Source organism: Schistocerca americana, chromosome 6, assembly GCF_021461395.2.
Source record: "Schistocerca americana isolate TAMUIC-IGC-003095 chromosome 6, iqSchAmer2.1, whole genome shotgun sequence".
Taxonomy (NCBI): domain Eukaryota; kingdom Metazoa; phylum Arthropoda; class Insecta; order Orthoptera; family Acrididae; genus Schistocerca; species Schistocerca americana.
The window spans coordinates 363,510,035-363,523,502 of record NC_060124.1 but is presented as its reverse complement, the minus strand read 5'-3'; the positions used below and the strand labels follow the sequence as shown (position 1 = coordinate 363,523,502).

The window sequence follows — 13,468 nt, the reverse complement described above, 5'->3', positions numbered from 1 at the left end:
GCTGTGTACGGCCGACCGGCGCGCAGGGGATCGGACAGGTTTGCGCGACCTTGTTGCGACGATGAGAGACGACTCGACAACGACTCACCCTGCTTTTGATTACTTCCAGGTCTCCGTAGTCATTATGCAGACATCTATGAATGTCTGCGATGATCTGGTTTTCAGCCAAAAGGAACGCAGTGACAGGTCCCTGCTTGGAACGCACCTCCGTTACAGACGCCATTTTGAAGTATAGTGCCACCACCGATCGGAGCTACATGAAACTACAGGGGCTGAAGCGGGAATATTCCATGATATCCCACAACAGATTCCACATTATCTTAACCAAAATCGGCCGAGAAAAGAATGTGTTGTAATACCCATACATTTTAATGTTGAATTACGTTACATTATTTCTAAACACTTAAAATTTATTCATGAAATTGAGCTTAACTGTAACAAGTGCACATGTACTACCTAAAGTAACATATGAAAATCTGTAACAGACCACTTAGGCTACCCAAGCACGGTATCCGGACCGACCCAAACTTTCACATATGTTAAAAAATGACGAAATTCCTCCAGCTGTATTAAGGTGTTGGTTTTATTAGCAACTACTTTCGACGTTGTTACATCATCTTCAGGCCCATACTTGTTGAGAGCAACCGTATTTGTTTAACACTAGTAGTCAGTGGTGAGATAGGCGTGTTCCATGCGGAAGGTAAATAGTAACTCAAGTTACTGTCTCACCACTAACTACTAGTGTTAAACACATACTAGTGTTAAACACATACGGTTGCTGTCAACAAGTAAGGGCCTGAAGATGATGTTGTAACAACATCGAAACTAGTTGCCAATAAAACCAACACCTTAATACAGCTGGAGGAATTTCGTCATTTTTTAACATATATTATACTAGCTGATGTCCCAAGTCGTCCGTTTCAGTTACGGATATACGACGAAGATCAAACTTCCACATGACACACACCTATTTATTTCTTCTCATAGATGTATTTCACGAATAAATTTCAATATTTGAAACAGTATGTCGTCATTAAATATAAATATACTAAATACTTAGTCACAAACAGACATCTAGCTCTTGTCCAGGGATTGCACAAAATTACTGAAACACCGTGAGGAACGGATACCTTAACAGTAATGCAGGTGTTAGCCAAGCCTCCAGAATGTACTGTTGTACTTGATCTCTAACAGCAGCACTGCCCTCAATACGTTGCAAGTGTTACTCGTCATCAGAACAGTGTTCTGTGTAGCTGCGGTTGCGTTATGGCAGAGCTAAGTGAATTCGAACGTGGGCAAACTGTTGGTAACGTATGGTGGATGCTTCTGTAACCGAAAGTGTATGTCGAGTGATAGTAACAGACGACCACTAAAGAGCAATGTGACGAAGAAGAAGGGAACTAGAGTTGCAAAAGTCACTGCACAACTGAATGTCATACTCTCGAACCCTGCAAGCACTGAACAACACGATGGAAGCTCGATAAGCAGCGAAATGCAGAGCGAGCTGGAGACCTGAAACCACTCGTCAGTGATGCAAATGCCCGCGGTGCCGAAGCCATAAAACCTGGACTGTGGGGCAAGTAAGGAACGTCTTTTGCTCGATGAGTCTTATATTACGCTGTTTTCAACTTCTGGCCGAGTCTACATCCCAAGAGTGACACATTTTGATGCTTCTGTGATGATCTGGTCAGCAGGTTCGAGGTATTCCATGTTTCCCATGGTTGCTCTGCAAGATCCCATTTCCGTAAAGGATTGTGTGACCATTCTGGCTAAGCGGGTCCAGCCCTCGGTACAACGCTTGTTGCCCAAAGGTGGTGCTGTGCTTCAAGACGACAGAGCCGTTGTCCCCACAGGTAATATAATCCAGGACTCGTTTTGTGAGCACGAGGATGAATTGTCGCATCTCACCTGGCCGGTAATGTCACATGATCTTTGTGTTCGACTTTCAAGAGATGGATGGTTCAAATGGTGCAAATGGCTCTGAGCACTATGGGACTTAACATCTGTGGTCATCAGTCCCCTAGAACTTAGAACTACTTAAACCTAACTAACCTAAGGACATCACACACATCCATGCCCGAGGCAGGATTCGAACCTGCGACCGTAGCGGTCACGCGTTTCCAGAGTGAAGCGCCTAGAACCGCACGGCCACACCGGTCGGCAGAGATGGATGTATGATCGTTATCTACCCCCATCATCGTTATATGAACTTGTCATTATTTTGCGGAAGAGTTGTGCAAGACCCTTTGAAAACCATATAGGACCTGTATTTATCCATTCCAAGACGACTGGAAGCAATGTGAAAGCCAAGTGGCTTCCTACGCCATATTACGCATGGTAATATGTTTATGGTGTTTCCGTATTTTTGACCACTCCCTGTACGTATCTGATGGTATTTGGGGTTGTCATCCAAACGTACATTCTCAGAAACTTATTCCCCAATTAAACACTATAACGCAAAGAAAATGTTGTTTTTAGAACTTATGGAGATATTAAACGGTTGGTTCAATGTAGAAAGAAGGGTTTAATGGCGTCAAAAAAGTCGAAAGAATGATTAAAAAACTGGTATATAATTCACCATTCTCCGGGACGCGTAGGTGTCACGAACTGGAAACTGCAACTGTTCCCTCTCGATTACTGATGCAGACTGAATGAAGCGGTGCTGCAGTAAAACATTACACTTCTACATGGCACCGATTAAAATCGCTGTTCACTTATTCTGATCGATTTTTTGCTAGATCTTTATAGACGCTCGCCCATTTGGCTCGATCGAAGTTAATTGCTGCTTCTGCCCATATTCAAACGTGATAATCCAGTTCCTCTAATGACCTCGGTTTCAACCGATCATACAGCCACTACAAACTCTCAAAAGGAAACGACCAAGTCTCTGCGCGTGGGCGCGGACGTTCGCCCGACGTCGCCAGGCAACTTCATCTTGACCACTGCACTTATTCCTTCCCCTCGTGATCATTTGCTGCGGAAAATTGTCCTTTTAATACCTTGCGTCTGATCGCAGAGCCATATCCATACGTATTATAAACTGGATGTATTTATGTCTCATCTCCTCCTAAACCACTGGACCAATTTCAACCAAGCTTGGTATACACATCCTTTACTGTCGGGCAACAATCGTTGTGGCGGTAAGAACAACCCGCCTAACATAGTTCAGTAGATATGATATCATAAACAACAAGATGCGAGAAAAACTACCACAGTTTCTTTGACGTTTACATTTATTACTTCTTTGTTACTCATTGTATTCGCAAAATATTTTGCTGAGAGTATCCGTATGTGCCGCTGAATGTACCTACACAAATTTCTGTACGATGCATAGTTACATAGTTCAAGAGAAATGACGTCATAAAATTGAGATGCGGGAAACTACCACATCATGCATGAAGCTTTAATACATTATCCTTTTCTACTAAGACTCTCCTGCACTCGAGTCAACTGAGGGAAATCCCAAGCACCTGGCAGCGATGTTGACAGCTTTGTACTGAGAAGCGCAAATGGCTATAAGCGAAAACTTGGCGCCACGCGGAATGGCAGCCCGGTTCGCGACGCCATGTCACGGATTGCGCGGCCCCTCCCGCCGGAGGTTCGAGTCCTCCCTCGGGCATGGTGTGTGTGTGTGTGTGTGTGTGTGTGTGTGTGTGTGTGTGTGTGTGTATGTGTGTGTGTGCGTGCGTGCGTTGTTCTTAGCATAAGTTAGTTTAAGTAGTGTGAAAGTCTAGGGACCGATGACCTTAGCAGTTTGGTCCCTTTGGAATTCACCAACACACATTTGAACATTTGAAAACTGTGGCCATATACCGAGCTATGAAGAGGTGTTGCCATGGAGACGTTTACAAATTCGCTTTGTAGACACGGGAAGCAGCTGCGCCTAGCGTACAGAAACTGTCCGAGATCATGTTTCTTAATCTGCATACTGTACTTATACATCTGTACATTACGCGTATTTTTGTACGACTGTTTTATAATTTTACAGCTATTTTTCAACGAAACCATGGAAACGAAATTTTTTCGATACTTCATAATAAAACCGTTCATTTTTTTTTCTAATAGAAAATTGGCAAAATGAATGTATGAGCAATGCCGGGTTTGTCAGCTAGTACTCTGTGAGACATTATCTACGGAGAAGGGTAGTGCGAATGCTCACACGCTTGTTTGGCTGCTGAGAGACTTTAACAGGAAATAATAAAATTCTCTCGCGCCTCCAGCCGCGTTATGAGGATGTTTAACCACTTGACCGCGGCTGGAACCTTGGAAAAATTTTATTAGTTCACATCGCCATGAGACCAGACATAGTGTAGCAGATATGTTGAAAAATCTTGAGTGAAAGACATGAAAAGAAAGACGGCGAGCAACTCGCGAGAACCGGCTACGAAATTTTCACGTAATAACTACGAATATTCTTCACTCCACCATGCTTGAATCCCCTAGAGATCGTGCAGGTAGAACCACGCAAATAAAATTTCACAGATAAGCACAAAGAAGTCATTCTGTCCACGCTCCATATGTGAATGGAACATTGAGAAATGCAAATATATGCAGAATAAAAAGTACCCTCTGCCACAAATTCGTAATTATTGGCACTATATAGATAGCAAACCTATCAGACATTGGGACGCTCTCATTAGAGAGTGAGGAGACAGCACAGGATGTTAGTGGTATAAGAACATATATTGTTATTATTGGTGCCTTAATACGTACCCACCTCAATGTGTTGTTTTTTCTCTGGGTCTAACAATCTTCCCATAAGCACGTCACATTATTTACTACCTGTTGGGCCGGCCGCGGTGGTCTAGCGGTTCTAGGCGCTCAGTCCGGAACCGCGCGACAGCTACGGTCGCAGGTTCGAATCCTGCCTCGGGCATGGATGTGTGTGATGTCCTTAGGTTAGTTAGGTTTAAGTAGTTCTAAGTTCTAGGGGACTGATGACCGCAGATGTTAAGTCCCATAGTGCTCAGAGCCATTTGAACCATTTTTGAACTACCTGTTGTTTTCTGTACGGTCGTAACAGCACTACGCCTGTCGGTGTAGGCTAACCTTTTTGCGTCCATGTGTGTCCTGAGCCGCTGCCCAGGGAAAAATCAATATTAGTGGCTTGCACATACTACATGTATTTGGAGATAGTAACCAACCTAAATCATGCTCCTCCCAATATCTATAATTATTAGTCTGCAAATGATGTAAACACTGATTTAGTGATGTTTAGTACACTTTCCTTATATATGCACTAATACCTCGATGCCCTGTATAAAGGAGTAATGTTCATCAAAGCCTGCAGTACGATTAGGGCATTGAGACATAGACAATAAGCTGATGGAAGTTGCTGTTGCTGTCGGGGAAGACATCAATGATTACTGGTACAGGTCACATGCGGGTCCAAGTGCATCCCCCCAACGGCATAATACTGCCTCTACAGGCCTGCATCAGTGGCGCGTGCATGTTTCGAGTAGCCGTTTGCCTGGATGATGATACAGTCGTACACGGCCACAGACCTGGTGTAAAGGGAAACCTTATTCCTCCAGCCATGTCACGTGTTTCCACTGATCCACCCTCAAATCTCTATGAGCTCGTGCCCACTGCAATCGTTATTGACAATGCTGTTCGATCAACATGGAAACACACAGGTGTTTGCTGCGAAGCCCCGTATTCAATAACCTGTCTTGATAGGAGTGCTCTCAAATACTTATGCCTGAACCAGCTTTGTGCATTTTCGTCAAATCTGCCACGCACCGACGAATATTCTGCTTTACAGTGGACAAGCATCTCACCTTCAAGTTCTGCGGTAAGGCGTGAAGGTCCAACACCTTGGCGCCTACTCGTGGTTTTAACGTCCTTCAACCACATTCCATAGATGCTCACGACAGTAGAATGCGAACAGCATCGCCGTTTCCGAGACTCTCGTTGCCCGGCAATGGGCCAACACAATCTGCCCTTTGTCAAAATCACTTGTGTCAGTGGGTTTCCTCATTTACGGCTCGCAAGAATTATTCCCCTTCGTCTCTCCTCGGCTTACACGCTTTCTTTTCCGTAACAGATGGCGCACAGCCACCAAGTATCATTCAAAATCGTGGTGGGCAGTAGTCATAATGTTTTGGCTCACGAATGTAGCTCCAGAGAATTTGTACACACTCTGCTCTCTAAGAATTGGAGCCCACCATCTCTGCTCAGAGGCGATGATTATTTCTTCATTCACTCTGACCTGTAAACTTCCGTATCGAGCGTATGCTTTAGGGATCTTCTCTGGAGGTGACTGTTAACACGATAAACCGAACATAAAAGGAACTGCATTCAAAAAAATCTTTTTTCACATCAGAATCCTGTTAAATTAAACGTGAAAGATTGAATTAATATTTTGGTAGCCGCTTAAGTTTCTACTTCGGTACTACAGCTAAAATACGCACATGTATCGATATACATTGTACAGTCAGATTACTGTGTCTGCCTTTCAAAAGCCCGGGTTACCACAATTTGCAGCGCGGACAACTGTGAGACGTCCAGAGAGAGAGAGAGAGAGAGAGAGAGAGAGGCTCTGGAAGGTACCGACAGGGTTATGGAGCAATGCCGACACCAGTGTCGTGCCAACTGTGCTAGGTTTCTCGCTTGAGAATCCATGACGTGAACAGCCCGATCGAGGTGCTCCCATAGATTCTCGATTGGGCTTAAATCCGGGCTGTCTGGTGGCCAGGAGAGTACGGCAGCCTACGCTCATTCTGGCTCTCTTCGACCACCTACGTACACTGCGAGATGTGTGACACGTTGCACTGTCCTGCAGACAGTTGCCATCCCGGCGAGGAAAGACAAATTGCATGTACGGAGGACACGGTCCCAAGAATACATGCATACTTGGGTTGATCCATTGTGCCTTCCAAAATGACGAGAGCCTTCAAAGAATGCCACGAAAACATTCCCCTGACCACAACGTTACCCCTCGCCCGTCCTGGACCCTTCCGACGGTTGTTGCATGGCGTTTCCTTTGAGACGTTTCCCGCCTTTCATGCTAACGACCATCTTTCCAATGGAGCATAAAACGCGATTCATCTGAAAAGTTGACCTGTCACCACTCAGTGGACGTCCAGTTAAGGTAATGGCGTGCAAAAGTCCAGTCTTCGTCGCCGGTGAGTAGCAGCCAGCATGGGTGTATGAATCAGGCGCCTGGTGCGGAGGTCCATACACAGCAGCATTCACTGAATGGCCTTGAAGAAACAGTGTTTGTATGAAACTTCCTGGCAGATTAAAACTGTGCGCCGGACCGAGACTCGAACTCGGGACTGGCAGAATTGAAGCTATGAGGACGGGTCGTGAATCTTGCTTGGGTAGCTCAGATGGTAGAGCACTTACCCGCAAAAGGCAAAGGTCCCGAGTTCGAGTCTCGGTCCGGCACACAGTTTTAATCTGCCAGAAAGTTTCGTATCAGCGCATACTCCGCCGTAGAGTGAAAATCTCACTCTCGGAAAATTGTTGGTAGTTCACTGCTTCATATGGCCGCTTAGTTGCTCAAGAGTTGTTCGTCTGTTCGCCTGTATACACATACTCAGCCATACATGGCATATTTCAACCACGGCGGCACTCGAACAGTTTACGTACTTAGCCGTTTCCGAAATGCTTCCATCATTGGCCCTAGAGCCAATGATCGTGCCCTTCTGGACCCCCCTCCCGATAGGCTTTATATAGCCTCCATTGTCTGTGAGTGGTTACTGCACGTTGACGTCGAACATGCGAGGTGGTCACATTAATGTGACTGGACCGTGTATTTGTCTTTTTTTTATATATATTCGCAACATAAATTGTACACATCAATCAAGAAGATATTTTCCAACTTCAACGAAAAATTATTTAAAAAATGTTTTCTTCAATATAACAGCCTGGTGAACGAAACGCGAAAGACTAAAGACATATCCTTAGTGGCAGCCTATATTTCTACATCAGCACTGCAGCTTAATCATACACATGGAACGGCGTGATATCTCCTTTTATAGATCAAAATATGCCATTATTCTTGCCGTATACAGTACACGTGGCACGCAGTGTAATGCAATACACTCAGATGAAATGAACTCTCAACGCTTGCGATTTGATCAAACGCCTGTTGAGATTCAGCTAACCCCATTATTGCTGTGTACCATATACGGTGCGAATAATTGCATCTTACGCAATAAAACACGGCATATACGACTATTCCTGTTTATGACTGAATAGTGTAGAAGCTTCGCCACCTACGGAGCTTAGCTCCTTAATGTTATTTCACCTATGATGGATCTTGGGCGTTGTTCAATGGACACCGCAGCCAATCACAAATACCTTTAAATACGCAAAAACTTTTTAAAAAGTATTTTTGGCTGGTTGTGATCTTCCTCGAACAATTTTTAACCTAGATCTGATATTTAAAAGCTCATTTACAACTGACAGTACGTAAAGTGTTTTGTAAACATTCTGGATTTAATAGCTGCAAATGTTATGTTTTAGCTTGGTTATCATCATTACAGATTGCAACGTGTAGTAGTTTTTAAGGGATCTACGTTCATTTGACTCGATAACTAGGTTTTTTAATGTCTAGTCTACATTCCAGCGCGCTGGTGACAATGCATGTTCTCGAAACTAAGTTTGTATTAATGAATATTTGTTATTTCCGTCTAGCAATATATACATTAAAAATTCGAAATATTCTTCTCGCAAACTCGGTGTCCTACGATACTACGCATGGAAAACAAACTTTGTGTTCTCAACATGTATATGTACAATAGTTTTTCTTTCTCTTAATACTTGCTTTCCTTCTGTTACAGAGATAGAACAATGAATACGCCATTACCGTATTAATGTGCTCTGTTTTGAAATGGAAGCGACAGAAGTAACCCGAAAGACTTGAAAACGTATAGCTCGAAACGGATTTCGTAACTAACTGTGAATGAAGTGTATGTGTCACATCTAAGTTTAGATTAATCTGAAAAATAAATTATAAATTACTGGTGCCGGAAAAAAGCTTAAGGCGATTACTTTCAATCGTTTGACGTTTAATGGCGCCATACAGAAATGGATTGCTGTTTCACTGGCTGCAATCAATTCACGAAGTAATTTTCAGTGTTCAAGTCCGATCCCTGTTCGTAGGTGCCGCACTACATCTCTGTCAAATCAAATTAACACATTTCACGACAGAAAAAAAAAACCGAAAATACATAGCGACATAATGCGTTATGAAAAATCATCGCTGAGAAGAAATAGAAATAATACATGCCGAATCAAACAACGTCTCTTTCCATTCCGAAGTCCGCTGCACGTGGTCTCGCGGTAGCGTTCTCGCTTCCCGAGCACGGGGTTCCAGGTTCGATTCCCGGCAGGGTCAGGGATTTTCCCTGCCTCGAGATGACTGGGTGTTGTGTCGTCTTTATCATAATTCATCCCCATTACGGTCGGAGGAAGGCAATGGCAAACTACCTCCACTAGGACCTTGCCTAGTACGGTGGTGCGGGTCTCCCGCATCTTTCCTCTACGCTCTGTCACGGAGTTTGGGACTTTATCATCCATTCCGAAGTTCATCAAGAAGAGAGGTCAGTTACGCAATTGCATTAGTTTCATATTTAAAAAAAAACCGATCCATTTACTGCTTTTATCGATGTTACAACACACAAACAGCCATTTCAGTTACTAAAATGCCGCCTACAATATTTAAAGTCCTAATTCATCCTGAAAATAGTCACGTTTTTTTAATGGATGTTAACTACGAATCGATGCACTTTTTTTTAACTGTACCAAAAGATCTGCCAAATCCATGTACTTAAGATGGTATTGTCCTTGAAATACTTCTTTCCCGTAGCAAAGATAAGTACTGTGGAACGTAACGTGGTAACGCGGCATAATGCTCATTAACATGCTTACCGCATTGCGAACAGTTGTGTATACAACTAGGGGAGAGCTGCGAAACCACTCTTAATACCGCTGGTTGAACATCGAAACAGCACTTCAGCGCCGCCGTCGTACGAGACGAGTGATGAAATATTACCTACGTTTCAGATCACTAACTGTCATAAGACAACTACCAGTTTTTCGTGTTGCGATGAAGAAGTACTGCAAACGCGAATCTTTGCACTTTGCTAAAATATTTAATCTTTAGTTTTGTCTGAAGTGACCAGCTAGGAAATATAATTAGAAGCGACCGATGAACTCACACTACAAGTCTTTTAAACCCGGCCTTGCAAAAAAGTTAAATGTCTTTTACTATATAGGCCTTGCGAGATAATGTGCAGTCGAAACGGAATGACAGAATTTCGAAAGGGTAATGTGAAGTAAGTCAAAGGCTGTAAAGTCCTTTGATGAAAGCTTCGCATTCTAAAGTGTGAGAATTTTTTTAATTGCGTTACTGATGAGAATTGCGTCAGACTTCTGTCGTGTAATTACACTCTGAATGTCACTATGTAAGTGGGATATGAAGGAACCACGAAGTGCTTGGTGAAACTGTTCGTCGACAGTAAAGTACGATAGTAAACTTCATCAGTGCAGTACGATAGTAAACTTCTCTCCCCCCCCCCCCCCCCCCCCCCGCTCCCCCTTTCTCTCTCTGTCTCCCTAGCGCCGTAGCGTGTCTACGATCCAAAAAGTTGTACACGGTGCCACATGCCGTGTGATTTCTTGGCTCAAATGGCTTTAAGCACTGTGGGACTTAACATCTGAGGTCATCAATCCCATAAACGTGCAACTGCTTAAATCTAACTAACCTAAGGACAGGACACACGTCCATGCCCGAGGCAGGATTCGATCGTGCGACCGTAGCAGCCGCGTGGTTCCGGACGTGATTCCTTGGACGATACATGCGGAACATCAAAGGAAAATGTGCCTCTAGAAGCGTAACACACCGGCATTTGAGCGGCAGAACCTTGTTATTACGTAGTAGCCCGGAGACAATGGAGAAATAACGTATAAAACAACAATAAAGCGCTGCTTTACATTAAAAGTTATTCTGACGAAAACGAAGTAACGAACGTACGAAATAAAGCACGACTAACTTGTACAGAACGCGCGCGCAAAACTCAGCATGACATAAAGCCATTTGCGGTCATTGTTTCTACGCGCCGAATGGAGGCAAATGAACGACATCGGGCGACAGACATTTACTTCCACGGGGGTTGTCTGTATGACGCTGTACCATGTATGCACCAAGAAGTATAAAGCATAACGAGCTAAGTTACAGGTTATGACACAAGGACACTGGTTTTGTAAAAAAGTAAAATAAAACAAGTTTGAAAAGAACCTGGACAGACGACGAAACGTGAATGGTAAGAGATACCACGTCACTCACCTGACAGAGATCCTACAATCCCGTGCATCAACAGGTATCGAAGAAAGGAGCACAGTCTTTACACTTCTCGCTTGCCGGCTGTGGAGACACTGCGCACAAAGAAGAGTATGCGTACCACTGGACAGTCTGATCTTGACTGAGCCATGGGCGCGCAGCAGCTGTCAGAGCGTGTAGGGTGCCGTTGGTGGGGGAACGGCAGGTGGAGGGGGAAGTTAGACACAGACAGAGGGGGGAGGAGCGGCGGAGGGGGTTAGCTCCACATTCCACACGGACGTCTACCGCGAGGGCGCCCCACATCACGAAGCTCGGTCATTGGCGATGCAGGAAGAAGTCTATAGAACACAACGCGGAATAATGTGCGAGGAAACGCGCGTAAATGGTCCAATGGTAGAGCTCAATGACAGGGAAAATTAACATCGATAAGTCAAATGGCTCTGAGCGCTATGGGACTTAACTTCTGAGGTCATCAGGCCCCTAGAACTTGGAACTACTTAAACCTAACTAACCTGAGGACATCACACACACCTATGCCCGAGGCAGGATTCGAAACTGCGACCGTAGCGGTCGCTCGATAAGTTAAAAAAGGCCGAAAAAAAACTGCGCAAGAGAAACGAAGGGGAGAAAGGGATTCATGACCAGGTGAGACGAAGCGAAACTGAAAATAAATAATGGTATTCTTGGATCCGTTGAGTCATAGGTAAATCATGTGGCAGACTTGGGTTGGTTGGTATATTAATTTTACTGCCTATGGGGAAACTGCATTCACTCTACAGAGGGGATTGTTTGCAAAACATTCATGCGATACATCTTAGAATATTACTCAAATAAGTTGAGGTCTGCGCGGATAGGAAAAACATTGTCAGCATCTGCAAGTCCCTTATCTACATCAGCAAGTCTTTATCTATGGATATTAAAATCTATTAACCACTTCAACACGTTGAGTTCGCTGAAGCCCTGACGTTAGGCTTATGTCTGATATGAACGAAACCGGGGAGAAAAGAAATTTTGGCGTAACTTGACTAAAAAGATGGACAATCTGAGACATCAAGGAAACGTCAGTTTCGTATTGGATGAAAAAGGGGGGGGGGGGCACAATTTTAGAGGGAGACCTAAGAGACGAATACAGTACGCAGGTTCAAATGAACGTGGCTTGTACTAGCTACTCCGGAATGAAGAGGTGGACAGAACAGCACGGAGACCTGCATCGAGCCAGCATTCGGACGTAAGACTATAACAATGACAACAACAACAGTAACAATCCGTCATATTATTAATATGTTCCTGACGTTACAAATTTCTGTTGTAAATGTTGACGCGAATTTTGAGAAATTTTCTGCAGCATATTTTCTCAATGTTGAGAAGCGAAATGAAGTCGTGTTACAAGTGATTGCACACGTCTTGCATATCGCGTAATGTTAGTCATATAGTTCGTTTATCAAATGTACATTAATGGCCACAACGTGAAGTCGTGATAACATGCTACACATGTAAACATAATAAGGGTTGTTTAATGTACTAGCGAAAATATTGGAGGGGAACGTTGACAGAGACACTGATTTCAGACGTAAAGGCATTTATGTCTTATTTGATACACGAACAGAAAAAGTAAGACCATGAAGCGAAGAGTCCGATGGGTGCTATCGCAGCTTTCAGGAATCACGTAAGCGACCTCTGTTAATGCAAACGAAACAGTAATGGTCTTGGTTTATCTGCGGTTGTTGATGTCGTCGTCGTTGTTGTTGTTTGCTTTTCCACTTCACGATCATATCCCCACGGTTGACTTGGGCAGCTTTAATAGGATTGAAATGTCCCTGATTTGTTACTCAGGAGCCGGCCGGTGTGGCAGAGCGGTTCTAGGCGCTTCAGTCTAGAGCCGTGCGACCGCTACGGTCGCATGTTCGAATCCTGCCTCGGGCATGGATGTGTGTGATGTTCTTAGGTTAGTTAGGTTTAAGTAGTTCCAAGTCTAGGTGACTGATGACCTCAGATGTTAAGTCCCATAGTGCTCAGAGCCATTTGAACAAATTTTGTTACTCAGGAGACATCCAACGACTAGTCCACGTTCAAAGTACCTGAATTCTCCAGCCCTACCTGCTCTGCTGTCGCTGCTACTCTACTTGCAACACAGTATTTCCACCCCCCCCCCCCCCTACCTCACACTAGCGGGTT

At 44.1% G+C, this 13,468-nt stretch overlaps 1 protein-coding gene across 3 annotated transcripts in view; it reads right to left on the bottom strand.

Annotated features, from left to right (window-relative positions):
• Positions 1 to 13,468, bottom strand: part of LOC124619726 — an 885,033-nt gene that overhangs the window by 265,401 nt on the left and 606,164 nt on the right. Inside the window, exon 1 of one of the 3 annotated variants that reach the window (XM_047146292.1) lies at positions 11,300 to 11,430. The exons of the other annotated variants lie outside the window; for them this stretch is intronic. The gene's annotated coding sequence lies outside the window, so the exon portion shown is untranslated. Of the gene's footprint in view, positions 1 to 11,299; positions 11,431 to 13,468 lie in introns of those variants that run through there. 3 annotated transcript variants of the gene reach the window in all.